The sequence below is a fragment of the Pezoporus flaviventris genome, unplaced genomic scaffold (assembly GCF_033815535.1).
Source record: "Pezoporus flaviventris isolate CSIRO_AGI_PZ_B2104156 unplaced genomic scaffold, CSIRO_AGI_Pfla_v1 ptg000007l, whole genome shotgun sequence".
Classification (NCBI taxonomy): domain Eukaryota; kingdom Metazoa; phylum Chordata; class Aves; order Psittaciformes; family Psittacidae; genus Pezoporus; species Pezoporus flaviventris.
This window is the reverse complement of record NW_026892555.1, coordinates 3209818-3225314: the sequence shown is the minus strand read 5'-3', so window position 1 is coordinate 3225314 and position 15497 is coordinate 3209818. Positions and strand designations below refer to the sequence as shown.

Sequence of the window (15497 nt, the reverse complement as noted above, 5' to 3'; positions counted from 1 at the left end):
TGCAAATGCACTGTTGCTCAACCCACACTGCTTGATCATTTGATGCAAGTGTTTTAGGGTAGCTTCTGCTGTTAGGAGTAACCACAGAGGTACAGACTGCTAAACTCAAAAAGAACTACCAGCTGCAGCTTCTTGTGATGGGCCATGTGAAAGGATTTCACTGGTTTCACCTAACATGCAAGTTAGCAGTGCCCATATGCTGTGGGTGGAACTGGCTACCTACTCTAGGAATTGAAGCTTGAAGTAACAAGAAGCTTGACAAACAACAACAGTACATCACAGGCAGAGTTTACACATTAAGCTAGACAAGATCAAATGCTACTGTGTAAATGAATTGTTTATTGCCTAAATCGGTGTCTGCTGGAAATAGTGAAGTGCTACACACAACTGTGTTCACAAATGCAGGCATTATCTAGCAGCTAGTGGGTCATTTTAGCCAGCAGCTTCCCACCTAGGTATTTACAAGATTCCTCTCAAAGATTAAGCATCTTTTCTGAGCTATTCAGTTAGTAATAAATTTTGACCTTCAAGGTTTTTTGAACTTTAGATGCAGTTTCACTAGTGAAATACTCTGCAGGCAACATCCAATATCAGTGTTTTCATAGCTTTTAGAAATGATCCATTTAAAACAAGTTTATAGAGGGATAGAGGAAGAGACCACACATTCCAGCCTCAGCACACAAGCAGAGCAATATTACATTACCAAGACCTAACTTCCTAGCTGTCAGTGAATCCAGGGCTGGAGGGAGTTTAAAGGTAATTAACCTCTGAGGTCACAGCCTTGAGATGTGTCCAAATTCAGCCTGCTTTCTCTAAGCTCCTCAAAGCCTGCATTTCCACATGGCAGAGTAAAGGCAGTTGCTTCAGAAGGCTCCTGAAATAAGCTATACATTTGCTTCAGCATGAAAAATTCAGGTCACATGTACTTAGACATACAAGCATGTGTATTGTTTCATACAGTAGCTCCATGCTTCACTGTAAGTCACATATATATTCCACTTGTGTTGCCTCACTGAGAAAGCCCATGAACAGAGTTGTACTTCATGAATTTTGCTGTACCACAACACAGAAGGAGCCCCAAGTTCACCAGCTACATCAGTCTAACCACCTTCCCATCACTAATGAAGGACACCTCTAGCAAACATTCTCCCTCGTCAGCCTGAGGTAGCACAATACAAGTGTATTTAACACAGACTGAATTGCTAAGACACTTCAGCTCTGGAGGAAAGGATTGCTTTTGATTGTAAGCAGTCCCCATAGCATCCAAACAAGATCACATCAGCTCATTCCCATCTCAAACTCCCAAAGAGCAACAGGTTTCCTCAGGAGTTAACATGCAAGAGGGTTATCTATAGAAGCATACGTTTTCAATTTTACTGGAGATCCCTCAGTCATACATAATGAAGTGCAAGAGCTGCTATCATTTACTTCCTCAGAGAGGCAGGAGCCAACCCCATGTAAACTGGCCTCTGATATTACAAATAGCAAACTAAAATAGAAGCTGTTCCACTGATCCCATCCATTACATCATGGAAATTGTTATTTTGTCACGAAAACTCCCTTAAATACCCAATTTAATCTCATTAATACAGGAATGAGGCTCTCACTTCAAAGACAGCAGCTGCCACTACCTTTGACAGACACAGGAACTCTGCTGGATGCAGTTTTTGGAGCTTAAGGTGCTGTCAGCTTTTCTCTCTTACTCTAAGTAGTACTCCTGGAAGCATTTATAGCCAGTGTCAACTAAATGTCTTAATCTCTTGTTCAAAACCCTTTTCCTTATTCAGGAAGGGAAAAATTAGGCCTGAACATTACATCAATCCAGTATAATCACTAAATAAACCAAGTGAGGAAGACCTTATCTTCTGCAGTACTGGTGTGGGTGAAGAAGGCATACACAAGCTGTGTCAGTGCCATCACATCAGCAACAACTTCAGCCAGCTAAGAGGAAATCAAAGCATTCACCAGCTCACTTTTTTGGAGCTCAAGCACCATCTCAAGCCATATTTCACTAAATATTTTAGTAGCTCTGTCTGATCAAGGCAGTGGAACATGACACACATCACACTGGAGCAGTTTCTGCGGAGCAGTAAGGGTACATCTTGTAACAGTGCAGTCTCTTCTCATGAATCCTCATAATGCTGCAGTTCTGCCCATGCTCTGCACTCTGGGCTGTCTGTCCCTCTAGTTGCACCTCTGGTAACATCTTTCCTGAAGGAGAAATCGCCTCCCCCATCTAACATTCAGCATCCCGCAATATCTTTCCAATCCTTTCCCATTTGTAATTCACTGCATTAGCCCAGCTCTAGCAACACTGATTCACTCGCTGCACCCAGTGCCAAGTCAGGGCTCTGGCTAGATCTTTTCCTCCCTTCCTTTCTTCCTCTATACATAGAGAACACTGGAGGCCAATCACTACAACAGAGCACTGCCCCACAGGAAGAGTATTTTTCAAGGTCAAATAGCTCCTGCACTTGCTAAAGATGCTAAACTGGGGCATCTTGGAGTTGCAGATCACCAATAACATGATCCTAAAGAAAACTGCAGCTTTCAAGGGAGATTTAAGAGTTAAGTGCTAAATAACTTCTCCCACCATCACATCAGAGTGGGTGAAGTGAGACTCCACTGTATTGTGATAAAGATTGAGATCAGGTTACAGATTAAGTGTCAAATCATTCAAATGGCAGACCAGCGAGGTTTAACAGCCTGAAAAGTCACACTAATGTCCTTCATTGGTCCCTTTGCCAAGCACTTTTCCAGCTTATTTACCACCCAGCATGATCCGGAAGGGGTACTGGGCCACCTCTTTATCATCCCATCTTCATCTCATTAGGACTCATTTATCCCAGACACCCCAACCAAGCCTCTCCACCTCCACCTTATACTTGTACACTTTATACTTATACCCAACATTAATTCCTTATCCCTTCCCAGCCTCTGCAAGCCCACATCGCCTCTGGCTCAATCCTTTACCACAGAGCTCAACCCCTTCCAGCTCCACCTCATTCTCCCCTCTCATTTGTCATCACTTGCCCCCCTCCACAGCTCCACATACTCCTCACCCCAAAGCTCCTCATCCCTTTCTCACCTCTCCAGCCCTATAACTCCTTTACCCAAAAGCTTCTCTCAGCCCTTCTTTACTTTCAGTCCCACCTACATCTCTCCTACAGAACTCAAGCTCTCCCTCACCTTCACCAGCTCATCTGCTTCAGTCAAACCCCTCCTCACCCTCATCCTCCTCACCTCAAACCTTCCCTCCCTCACTGGCTCCTCATCCTAAACCTTTCCTTATCTTCACTGGCCCCTCATCACTCCAAACCCTCCCTCCCCTTCATGAGCCCCTCACCTCAAACCCCTCATCACCTCAAAACCTTCCTTCCCTTCAGCAGCTCATCTCCTTCAGCCAAACCCTTCCTCACCCTCACCTTCATCAGCCCTTCATATCCCTCACCACCTCAAGACCTTCACCCCCTTCGCCTCCCTCCCTTTCACTGGCCCCTCATCATCTCAAACCCTCCCTCACCTTGATGAGCCCCTCATCACCTCAAAACCTTCCTCACCTTCACCAGCTCACGTCCTTCACCCCAACCTTCCCTCACCGCCTTCACCTCAAACCGTCCCTTCCCCAGTTCATCTCCTCGGCCAAGCCCTCACCCTCATGTCCCTCACCGCAAACCTTCCCTCACCCTCACCCGCTCCCCATCTTCACCCCGAACCTTCCCTCACCAACCAACCCCTCACCTCACCTCACGCCTCCCAACGGCTCCTCACCCCCCACCCCCCGCTCGCCCCGTACCTGCCCCCGGGTCTCCCCCTGCACCCGGGACCTGCTCCGTGCGGCGGGGGGGAGGGGAGGAGGCGGCGGTGCCGGGAGGTGCCCGCGGCGGCCGGCGGGGAGGGTGGGGGGGAAGGAGGAGAAGGAAGGGGTGAGGTGACCGGCGGCGGCACGAGCGGGGCGGGCGACACCGGGCACGAGCGGCCGCTTTATACCGGGCTCCTCGGAAACCGCGTCCCGCTTCCGCTTCCGCCCCTCCCCGCGCCTGGGGTCATGAATATGCAATGAGGTGGGCGTGGCTTGGACCAGGAGGGGCGGGGGGCGTTGCTAGGGTGATGGGTACGGCCGGCTACGGGGTCCGCCGGGCACCTCGCCAGGGGTAGGGTGCGCTTCCACCTTGAGCCGGGGCCGGGTCAGGTGCAGCGGCCTCGGGGAAGGGCGAGGGGAGCGGGGCCGCTGCCGGAGCTGGACGGGGGTTTCTGGGCGGAAAGGGAGCCCCTGGAGCCGCCGAGCGGTGATGTAAGGGCGGTTGGAGGCTGGCACCTGAGCTGCCCGCGCTGAGATAGCGTGTGTTTACCTCAGGAACTCGGCGGCGACATGGCGCGGAGCCCATCTGTCCTGACTGAAAAAGTTGTGCCAGACGGCACCAAAGTAGAGTTAGATTGGGTATAAGGGATAAATTCTTTACTGATGAGGGTGCTGAGGCACTGGCTGCCCAAAGAAATGGTGAATGTGGGAGTGTTCAAGGCCAGGTTGGACACAGGGACTTGGTGCAAGCTGCTCTAATGGAAGGTGTCCCTGCCTGTGGCAGGGGTTGGAGCTTGATGAGCTTTAAGGTCCCTTCCAGTCCAAACCATTCCGTGGTTCTATGAAGTTGATAACTTGGGAAGTGCTGGAGAAGTCGCTGTTCCCAACCTGAGGTACTGCAAATGCATCAACCCCCAACTGTTGATGTTTTCCTTCATCATAAGGGAAAATAGCACCTTTTTTTCAGTTTTGGCCACACAGGAGGTCCCATCCTGCCGCCTCACCTCGGCTTTGCTGCTCTTCACCATCCAGAGGCCGTGAGCCTCCATACATCCAGCCCCATGTTTTGGTGGGGAGGGCTGGGTGACCATCCCCTGCTCCGAGCAGTGGTGCAATTCATCATTCACATCTTATAGACAGTATACAATGTGCAGTTCATCATTCACATCTCTTATAGACAGTATACAATGTGCAATTTATCATTCACATCTCTTATAGACAGTATACATTGTGCACTGACCCCAAGGGAATTAAAACTCTTTGGTCCCAATTACAGCCTCATTGTGAGCACCCCCTGTGCATTTGCCATAAAACACCCCATGTTTTTAACACGGGAGTGTGCTTTTTAGTCCCAGTTACTTACATCTCCCAGCCTTAATTGTGCTGACTGCACTGAGCAGGGCAGTGTAATAAATACTCATTACTTCCATAAACTGGGGCCGCATAGAGGAGCGTGAGTGGCATGTCAGAATGCGTGTTACGTTGCATAAGTGTGATTGTTCTCTGCTTCTTGACATGCCGTTAAGTACGTTTTCCAAAGCAAGTCTGATTTATGGTGGACTTCTTTCTCTTGCAGCTCATGAATAAATAAACCGTGGAGTGTGCCAGATTTGGGAGAAAGGGAAGCCACAGAAGGCAAAATGGAAGAACTGGGAACATCTTACTATTAGAAAGCAGTGTGAATCTTGAGGCTAGCAAAAATACTGCAAGCCCTTAAGGAAAGAAAAGACATTAATCTTTTATTCTAGAACGCTGGTCTTGACGTATAATTATTTGGAGGCTAATTCAGACCAAGGACTGAAAAGCATGTGTGACCACAGTCTTGCACAACTCACTAAATTAACCGTACTCTGAGGATTCCCAAAGAATGATGGTGGTTTTTACATACTACTGAGTTGTATAAATATTGCAAGGATAGTGCTAGCGCTTTTTGGGGGAAAATAGAATCATAGAATCACAGAACCGTTTGGGTTGGAAAGGACCTTAAGATCATCCAGTTCCAACCCCCTGCCATGGGCAGGGACACCTCACACTAAACCGTGTCAGCTAGGGCTCTGTCCAACCTGGCCTTGAACACCGCCAGGGATGGAGCATTCACAACTTCCCTGGGCAACCCATTCCAGTGCCTCAGCACCCTCACAGTAAAGAATTTCTTCCTTATATCCAATCTAAACTTCCCCTGTTTAAGTTTTAACTCGTTACCCCTTGTCCTGTCACTACAGTCCCTAATGAAAAAAAATTGCTAAATAATTCTCTTAATTATACAAGTAGTCTAATAAAGTCTACTTACTTCACTGCTTAATTAGACAAGTAGTAAAGATAAAGCCCAGTGTAATGCCTACTCTTGGCAATAAAACAACCTCCATTGTATTATAACTGAATGTGTGTAGCACAGCTTAAGTTCATTCCCCAGAAGAAACAAACTGTATTTATAGCAGTAGAAATGTCTAATGACTCATAAGAGAGAAGATTTCAGTGACTTTAGTGGAAATTATATGCAACCCTGAAACAAAACACCAAGAAGGGATCTGAAGATGTGGGTGTAGTTACAACTTCTAAGACGTGCTTCTCCTTACCCGTAGATCAGTGGCAGCCTGGGCTACCTGATGTTTTGAAACCTCACTTTAATAGGAAAAAATGACTTTTTTGTTGACCTCTTGTTGCTTGCTGTTGTGGTGGAGCGTGATCCTTACCTCACCCTGACGTTCCAGACCTGTTCTGGCAGTGGCCAGACATGTCCAGACGTGTCCAGATATTTCTCCATTCTATTTCTTCATGTTAATTTCACATGAGAGTTGTTGTCTGTCAGCCCCTAGCTAGAGTCAGAAAGGGTAATTTTCCATAAAACATTTAAATTTAAAAATCCAATCTTTTATAGCAAAGAGTGGAGGGGGAAACAGGCCCACCTTTTTCTTCTGAGGTTCTTACTCAACTCCAGATATTTAACCCATCATAAACCCTTCATCCTCAAGTCTTGGCAGGGGAGAAATGAATGTCAGTCAAGAGGCTGCTGTGCTGTCCAGACGTGTGCTACATTTGGGATTGATGTTTGTGGGGCTAGGAGGAAACCCCCTAAACTGTGGTTGAGAGCAAGGTTGGAGATGTGCGCTGCTCCCTGGTCTTTGTGATGTCTGCATTTAGCAGGTCCCTCCTCAGCAGGGTGGTAGGTGTGGGTCCTTTTCCTCTCTGCATCCTTAGGCAGTGTTTTGAGGCACTTGGGTGAGAGCTTTCCCTAAAGAAAGCACCCAGAAGTCACTTCTTGATGACTTTTATTGTGCATGTTTCCATGTTGTGAGTCACGTAGCTGGAGAAAACCTCAAGGGACTGATCCCTTGCTTATCCTTTCTTCCACTGGTTTGTTTGTTGTGTAATACCCAAGGACTTTAAACAAAATAAATCTACCTCTGAATGCTGGAGACCAACATCCTGCTCTAAAATCCCTGCCTTGTCTTGCCATAGCAATCAGAGGAAGGGGTCTTCCCTATTTAATGCGATACCTTAATTAACCAGACCTCAAGAGCATCAACAAGCTACCGTGAGTTCTCTTTACTCTGTAGCTACTCAGCTCCGCAGGTACTTGGCTTACAAAATTGTTATGAAAAGTTCATACGCAGCCAAGCCAAACAAACAACACCCCCACCATCATTTTGCACGCGTGTCAAAGAGAAATAATGTGCCGCAGGCAAAGCGGGTGAAGGAATTTTACGAGGCTGCGTCTGATCCTCCCTCTCCCCTCCCTCGGACAGTTAAAGCAATGCTTGTGTGATGAAAGGGGTAAGGGAGCAGAGGACAGCTGATTAGGATGAAATGTGTGAGCATTATCATGCAATAATGGATTTAGCTGACTGTTTGCCAATGGTCAGATCTAGTGTGAATTGCTTTATATGAAACTCAGGGATTCCTGCATTATTCTGCTCCTAAATCCTTTGAAAGCTGGGACTTTAAAAAGGAAAAGGTAATTCTTCATCTGGATGGACAAAAGCCCAGGGGATTGTTTTGACTTGCTTTCAGACTTAATGATGTTTGACACATTAATTGGGAGTGGCCATGGGTTTGGGCAGCCTGAGGCTAGACTTGAAGCAAATCTCAGCACTGTGAAGCCCAGGTGAGGTCTCCCCAGCCAGGACACTTGTAAACAGGACATGAAAAATGAGTCTCAACTTTTACACAATTGGCCTGTAACTTACCCTGAGGGTATCTCTCACAAAGGGTGAGATATCTGATGGGAAACCGGTGCTCTGGGCTTGAAACTGCTGTTTATCCTTCTTCCCACCCTCCCTCAACATATGCTGTCCTTAAACTGGAACTTTAATGGTTGTGTAAAATGGTCCCTTGATGCTTTTTCTGTTTTTCAGCCTAGAAACGTTGGGATGCTTCTGGTTTCTGCCTGTCAGATGAGGGCTGTAGACATGCAGCAAACCAACAACAGATATTTTGTCTGGACACAGACAAGTCTTACGAAGGTCTTACAGACAAGAGGATTCTGTGTGTGAGTCCGTGACTGGGACCCAGACACGCAGATTTGCCAGTCAATTGAGGTTTGCTTGTGGTAGCCAAAACTGACTTTCAGTTCTGAGAACCAAATGGCTTTAGACAGGACCTGTGGGCTTAAGAGAGTGACCTGGCCCTTTGCCCTGTCTCCTGCTCCAAGTGTACCCATCTGAAGCCAGTTGGTTCATATTAACAATCCTGAGCAAACAGGGTAGGGTGACCCTGTGTAGGGTCTCTTTGCCTTTCTCCTGTGCTGAAACCTCGAGTAAAAGCAGTAGCTATACCTCCTCACACAATTCCTATATGGCAAATAAACGGCTCGTGGTGGAGACTCAAGTTTATAGCAGTTATATCAGCAAAGTGCTGATAGAGGCTGTAAGATGAGTTTGCTGCAGCCACTTGTGAGGTCTCATTGTGAGTTCGTGCCTTGAAGAATGAGAACTCCCTATCATTATTCTCCTGCTTTGCACAGCTAAAAAGGGATATTAATGGCTGCAAAAAATTACCCTGCCTCTTGAATTGATGTGGTCTATAATTATCTTCACAATAAAACTGTGAGGAATTAGGCTCCAGTGCAGTTTATAGCTGACAAGGGATGAGTTGACAGGCCTTCAAATGCTGTGGCTTTCAGTCCTTACCTATGTGCCAAGAGCAGTTAAAATGCTGCTAGACAGCATTTGGGGATTGCAGGGCTTGATGAGTTCAGTCACTTCTTCCCTTGCAGAGCAGAGACCAGAACTTCTGGCTCTTATGCTGTTTCTGTTTCTTTCAGTTTGGGCAGTGAGCTGCTATTAGTCAGTTTTCCTTCCGAGCTGCCTCCTATTAAACCATGACTATGATGTTTATGAGGTTTCCATTGCTGCACTGGGATATTTGTACCTCAGTCTCTATGTTTACTCAAAGCCAAATTGAAAAATGGATATATTTTCATCAAATTGGGTTTGCAAAGAAACCAAGGCCTGAACCAAAGCCTGACGTCCAGGAGGCTGTTTGAGTCTGAAGTGATTTTCAAGTGACTCCATTCACATTAACCTTACCCTGATGAAAGCTGGCTGGTATTATCACCAGTGTATACTGGTGAATACAGAAAAAAGACCAATTGGTTTTCAGGCTCCTGCAGCCTGGCTTTCCATGTGGAGAGGCACTCTTCATCAGGGACTGAGTGATAGGACAAGGGGTGATGGGTTCAAACTGAAACAGAAGTTGTTCAGATGAGCTCTTAGGCAGAAGCTCTTCCCTGTGAGGGTTCTGAGGCGCTGGCACAGGGTGCCCAGAGAAGCTGTGGCTGCCCCATCCCTGGCAGTGTTCAAGGCCAGGTTGGATGGAGCTTGGAGCAACCTGCTCTAGTGGAAGGTGTCCCTGCCTGTGGCAGGGGATGAAACTTGATGAGCTTAAGGTCCTTTCCAATTCAGACCATTCTATTGAAGATTCTAAAGCCAACTTCACTGAAGTTTCACCTGAGAGATGTTGGTTCCTTAATAATCTCTTATACCAACACAACCCTCATGGATTAATTTGTAGATGACAGCCAGCTGGGCTAGTCCAGTGCAGACTAAAGTATCATATTTATGTGGTCACAACACAAATGCTTGCCCTATACCTCTGGACACTAAAACATGACCTATAGTTAACCGAGCATTTGTCCCTCTCCATACCCCTTTGTTTTCCAGCCCTTAGCTACAGCTGGATTAATCTATCAACCTATTATTCAAACCACGTGTTGCTGGGCACGTCTGTTTTGATCACCCAGGTGTGACCTGAAGCCTCTATAACCTTCCTGGAGGACTCACTTTACTCTTGGCTCTGCTAAGGCCTGTTACAACAGCATGTTGTTATTTATCTCATCTCTCTCCTTGCCTAATCGGTCACGTACCTACTCGGTGTTTGCAATATAGTGAGTCCCAGCAGAGACAGGATTTAAAATTGTTTAGCCCTGTGTCATCAAAACTGCATGTGGAAAACCAGCAGTGTTCCCTGTATTTTTGGAAAATCCTAGGAAACAACCTAGAAGGAGCAACACCTGAGCTAGTGGCTTCTGCAGCTATGACTCAGTGTGAGCACAAGTCCGTGAGTAGTCACAAAAATAGACACTGTTGTGCTGACTGTATTCAAGAGAGGGGGTTATGTACACTTCAAAACATGAGTAACGCTCACCTGGGTGATGGCAAAGCGAGTTGGATTGGCACTGGTTGGCAGTGGGATGGAAAATTAGTATGTAAAGAACCTAGTGATTAAGATAATGAAAACAATGTTAAGAGTCTGAGGTGAAGCCAAGTTTTATAGCCCTCGAGCTTTTCATTGTGAAATTGTTGGCTCTCACTTTGTTTCTGAAATAGAAATCTATTTAAATGACTTAAGCAACACAAGTCAGGGTGGCAAGGTACTGGAACAGGTTGCCCAGGGAAGTTATGCATGCTCTGCATCTGTGGCAGTGTTCAAGGCCAGGTTGGATGGGACTTGGAGCAGCCTGGTCTAGTGTGAGGTGTCCCTGCCCATGGCAGGGGGTTGGAACTGGATGAACTTAAGGTCTTTTCCAACCCAAACCATTCTGTGATTGTATGAATGTGTGATTCTGTGATTCTATGATTCTGAGTTTCGAGAATAACCCTGAGCAGACTCTTGTTGTAGTTGTGACCAAGAAACTGAAATGAATCGGGTGAATACTTTTTATTCTAATGGCTTGAATTCCCAAACACAACCAAACAACTGCAAAGCCCACGGTGTTTCATGTGAAAGTAATTTTAAACTTTGAGGAAAAACCAAGTGCATTTCCAAACCCCCAAATTAAAATCCCCTCAAAATACAGAGGTTTTCTTAGGGCTTTTTTAATTGCTCCCACCCTAAACATTGGGTGAAAATTGGCAAATTCCCAGTTTGTGAATTAAAACAGTGTGTTCAAGATTTTTTCCCACTTTCCTGGAGCTGAATATCACCCCAGCCACCAACTTCCATCCTGTGTTTGATTTGGGGAAGTCTCTCTGCTTGACAGACAGTGTGGATACTGCATACTGCTGTTGGGGTCCAGCTTCACTTTACAGCTAAAATGATTTAGAAGTTAGATGCTCCCAAAAGGAGCAACTTTCCTTTCCTTTTCCTTGATCACATATGCTCAGGGCGAGTTGGTTCATCTGGCTGATCCGGTGGGAAACCCTTCGTGAAAGAGTGAATAGTTTTCTGTTGAATAAACCACGCACGTTGACTCACGTGAGAGTCCTAAACCTTGTTTCAGCTTGCAGAGGCTGGCAGGGAATGGTCAGGCCCTTTCACACAATATTGGCTCATCCTCCAGTTGTCCCCTGTGACCCCTATAAAATTATAGAATCCCAGACTGGTTTGGGTTGGAAAGGACATTAAAGATCATTCAGTTCCAACCCCTGCCACGGGCAGGGACACCTTCCACTAGAGCAGCTTGCTCCAAGCCCCTGTGTCCAACCTGGCCTCGAGCACTGCCAGGGATGGGGCAGCCACAGCTTCTCTGGGCACCCTGTGCCAGCACCTCAGCACCCTCACAGGGAAGAGCTTCTGCCTAAGAGCTCATCTCAGTCTCCCCTCTGGCAGGTTAAAGCCATTCCCCTTGGCCTGTCCCTACAGGCCCTTGTCCAAAGCCCCTCTCCAGGTTTCCTGCAGCCCCTTTATGCACTGGAGCTGCTCTAAGGTCTCCCCTTCAGGAGCCTTCTCTTCTCCAGGCTGACTCAGCCCAGCTTTCCCAGCCTGGCTCCAGAGCAGAGCTGCTGAGCCCTGTGATCATCTTCACAGCCCACTTTCCAGTTCCTTCTCAAGCAATTTCATTTTCCTCAAACTCTTCCCTGATGTTCCCAAAGAATACAACACAATCTGCTGGAGGGGGACCTGGAGGTGGCACTGCTTTTCTGTACAGCTGTGTGTGTGAATACCGTGCCAACAGCAGATAGAGCAGGGGCATAAGAGAGATGTGCTTTCCTGCTGCTCTTCTTTGGGAATCCTATCAGTTCTGCAGCTTCTTTCCTTATTTATAAAGGGAGCCTGAAGACTAAGCTCCTGACTTAAGTACCTCAAACACCCAGGGCTGCTTTGCAAGGACCAAAAGTTTTGTATTAGTATTTTGTTTCCTTTTCTATTATCAATGAAGAAGAGGCAGGAAGGAATATTTTCTTCAATATGCCAAAAAAAGGAATAAAGATACTTCCTCCTTGACTGGGTTTCAGCCCATTTTTTTGACCTGGCAATGCATTTATGCTGGTTGCAGGTGGATGCTCTCCATAGGGATGTGTTGCCACTCACCTGGGCTGGAGCACAGGAAGATAATAAGCTCAGAAGCAGATTGAATGGAGATTACCTGCAACCTCAAAAGCACACTGAGAGAGGTTGTGGCTTAAGATAAAGAAGTTAATAAAACTGAGAGGAGAGAAAGTTCCTTGCAATGAGGTGATTTGGGACATTTAACAAGCTCCCTAGGGAAGCACTGTTGCTGGGGATAATTGAGGAGAGACCAGAAGAAATGGTTAGGGGGACATGGATTTTTCCTGTCAAGCAATCAGTCACATTTCTGCCCAGAAAAGGCCCTCCTCACTCCCAATTAAACAAGAACTGGCCTGAATGGGTTGCTCCAATTTGAACATAATATGTGGGTTTTTTTTTTCCAGCTGGCAACAGTCTCCTGCATTTTCCTCGCTCTTGTTTTCCCCCATGGTAGTGGTTGTGCTCAGACCAGAAGCATATGTTGCAAAATCTGCCAGAAAAGAATCGTTTTCACAACTGATGTTTTCTGAAATGCCTTTCACAAATTGCCCATCGGTGCCCTTGGAGACAGAAATCCTCTCTGTAATGATACAGCAGGTACAGAACAGAACAGGGTTTCCTTATCATCTATCAGACTCCAACTGGAGACTTGCTGGCACTGGTGCCATAGCTCATTTGGTCTTTCACCTCCTTTCTGAGATGCTCAACAAGCCCATGAGGTTTCCTTTAGGGTTTATTTTTCAGTCCCTCATGAGCAACAACCTCTTGATGTGCTCTGGTGGGGCTGTGATTGGAGCTGGAGAAGCTCAGAGGAGTATTCAGGGACTATGGAGCATGAACTGAGCTGAGATTTAGGTTTCCTGGTAGATGGTCCTGAAAATGACCTGTCAGACGGCCACGTCCTTTCATATTGATTTTCAGTCACACTGCTGCACAAACTCTTCTGAGAGAGGTGAGTGTGTTTTGTAGGGGGATATCTGCTTTACATCATCCCTTCTGGCTTGTTTTGAAGTTCACTTCCCACAGACAAGAACTGCTGTGGTGCCATTCCCCTTTTACTGCCTCCCCCCACTGCTAACCAAGCATTCCCCCAAAACATTCCTTCTCTGGCTTGCTGTTAACTGCAAACTTCAACCTGTTTCCCTGTGCTTTAAGCAGATACAAGGTCTCTCTACCACATGGATTTACTTCTATCAAATACCACAAAATCCATGCTCCAGATAAGCCACATGCAAATCTCCTCCTTTAACCGCTTCTTTTAACAAAGTTGCAGCATTTCATCCACTCTGTGATTCTGATCTCCCTCTGAAATGCAACTTGAAGCTCAGATGTTTCAAACTTGTCAGGAAAGGGGACATCCTATTGGACCAGCCTCCCAACCTTGGAAAACCGGTGTGTAATTCAGAGACAGGGGCAAATTGGAGTTCCCAGTATTGGACTTGGAGTCCCTCTGGCGCCCAGTCCTTGCAGGGTTTGGAGGCAGAGGCTGCATTTGCACCCCTGATGCTGTGTTTAGCCCCAGCCCTCTGAGCTCCATCTGAATCCTGCCCTTGAAGCCAACCCCAGGAAAACACAGAGCTCTCCAGGCCTTCACTTTCCACCCATATGTGACATAAAATACAGAGCTGGTTGGAGCAGACCTCTGGCAACCGCACTGTCAATGACAGGAAGAAAGTGAAGCTGATCCATGACCATTCCAGCTCAGCCCACAGTGTATTATTTGAACCACAAAAAACTCCATGCACTGCAGGGATGGATATTGCACCACTCATCTCACTGGTGCTTTGCAGGATTTACCTTTTCAGAGCTCGGAAAGAGAGCGCAGGAGCAGAAATCCCCATGATTTCCAGTGTGTGTGTGTGTGTGTGTGTGTGTGTGTGTGTATGTTGTATTCATTGACTTTACTTTCTCTCTCTAATGACCTACGAGTATCTCTTGTCTCATGGAATTGAGTGTTGTTTGCTTGTTCACAGTTTCCTTTCCTTCCGTTATCCAGCGATGAAAGTTTGCTTAAGTGGCTTTTGTGAACTCTTTCAAGATCCCCAGAAGGATGATACAGGAAACAGAGAGTTTCCTTTCTATACAAACTCATAGGGTGTTCCCATAATAGCCTCAAATTTATCTGCCCTCAACAGCCTGCAATTGGACAAGAAATTAATGAACTGTCAAAACACAATCAACGTGTCAGGGAGAGGAGCTTGGAGTAAAAATCAACCCTCCACATACGCAGCACTTTTTATCCCACGTGGCCAAACACTTTTCTTTCCATGGTTCCAACTTTACAAGTTGGCTGTGCTTTAACCATTCAGCCTGAAATTTTCCATCGTCGCTCCCTGCCTCAAGTGGAATACATTTTCCTGAGAGGAGTGAAGGGGGAAAAGTCACACACACAAAAACCCCCTCTTAAACAGGCACAGTCATATTTCATTGAGATTAAAGCTAAAGCATTTCCTCAATGTTTAAGCTTTCTCCCTCTTTCTTTTGAAGAGCACTTTTACACCGCAGGAGGCTGGAATGGGAACAAGACACTTGGGGCAGTAGCAGCGCTGGGGAGCGGAGTCTGTCGTTGTCTCTGTGAAAACACATCTGGATTTGTCCAAATGACAAACCACAGACAAACCTCTATTTGAATGCACTCAAGGCAGGTTTGCACCTCGGTTTTTATGCCCTCTGACTGCTGTGCCTGTCGTTTCTGCAGCCCCTCGTAAGCAGAACATCTGGATAGGCAAAATGAGTTCCTGTGTTTCGCTATTTCACCCTGGGTGACCTGGCACAGTGGGTGAGATTGTAGTACTGGGAGGATTGTAGTACTGGGAGGGAGGGCAGGGCCGGTGCTGAAAGCTGACAAGGTAGAGATGTGAGTCATGAAAAGGCAAAGAGCAAACTGTGAAAGAAACAATTACTTACGTATTTATAAAGAAAATAAAGCAAATCAGATCTGGAAGGCACGTTCGCCTCATGGCTGACACTCCCTGCAAAAGCGCTG

General features: G+C 46.5%; 1 protein-coding gene and 1 long non-coding RNA gene across 4 annotated transcripts in view; one reads left to right on the top strand and one right to left on the bottom strand.

The window, feature by feature from the left end:
* SLC45A4 (solute carrier family 45 member 4) overlaps positions 1–15497 on the bottom strand; it is an 84234-nt gene that overhangs the window by 57887 nt on the left and 10850 nt on the right. Inside the window, exon 1 of one of the 3 annotated variants that reach the window (XM_061447673.1) lies at positions 3797–4023. The exons of the other annotated variants lie outside the window; for them this stretch is intronic. The gene's annotated coding sequence lies outside the window, so the exon portion shown is untranslated. Of the gene's footprint in view, positions 1–3796; positions 4024–15497 lie in introns of those variants that run through there. 3 annotated transcript variants of the gene reach the window in all.
* LOC133266291 (uncharacterized) lies at positions 7171–10071 on the top strand. Its single transcript, XR_009742299.1, has 3 exons — positions 7171–7337; positions 8163–8340; positions 9964–10071. It is a non-coding gene; the product is annotated as an uncharacterized LOC133266291 (long non-coding RNA).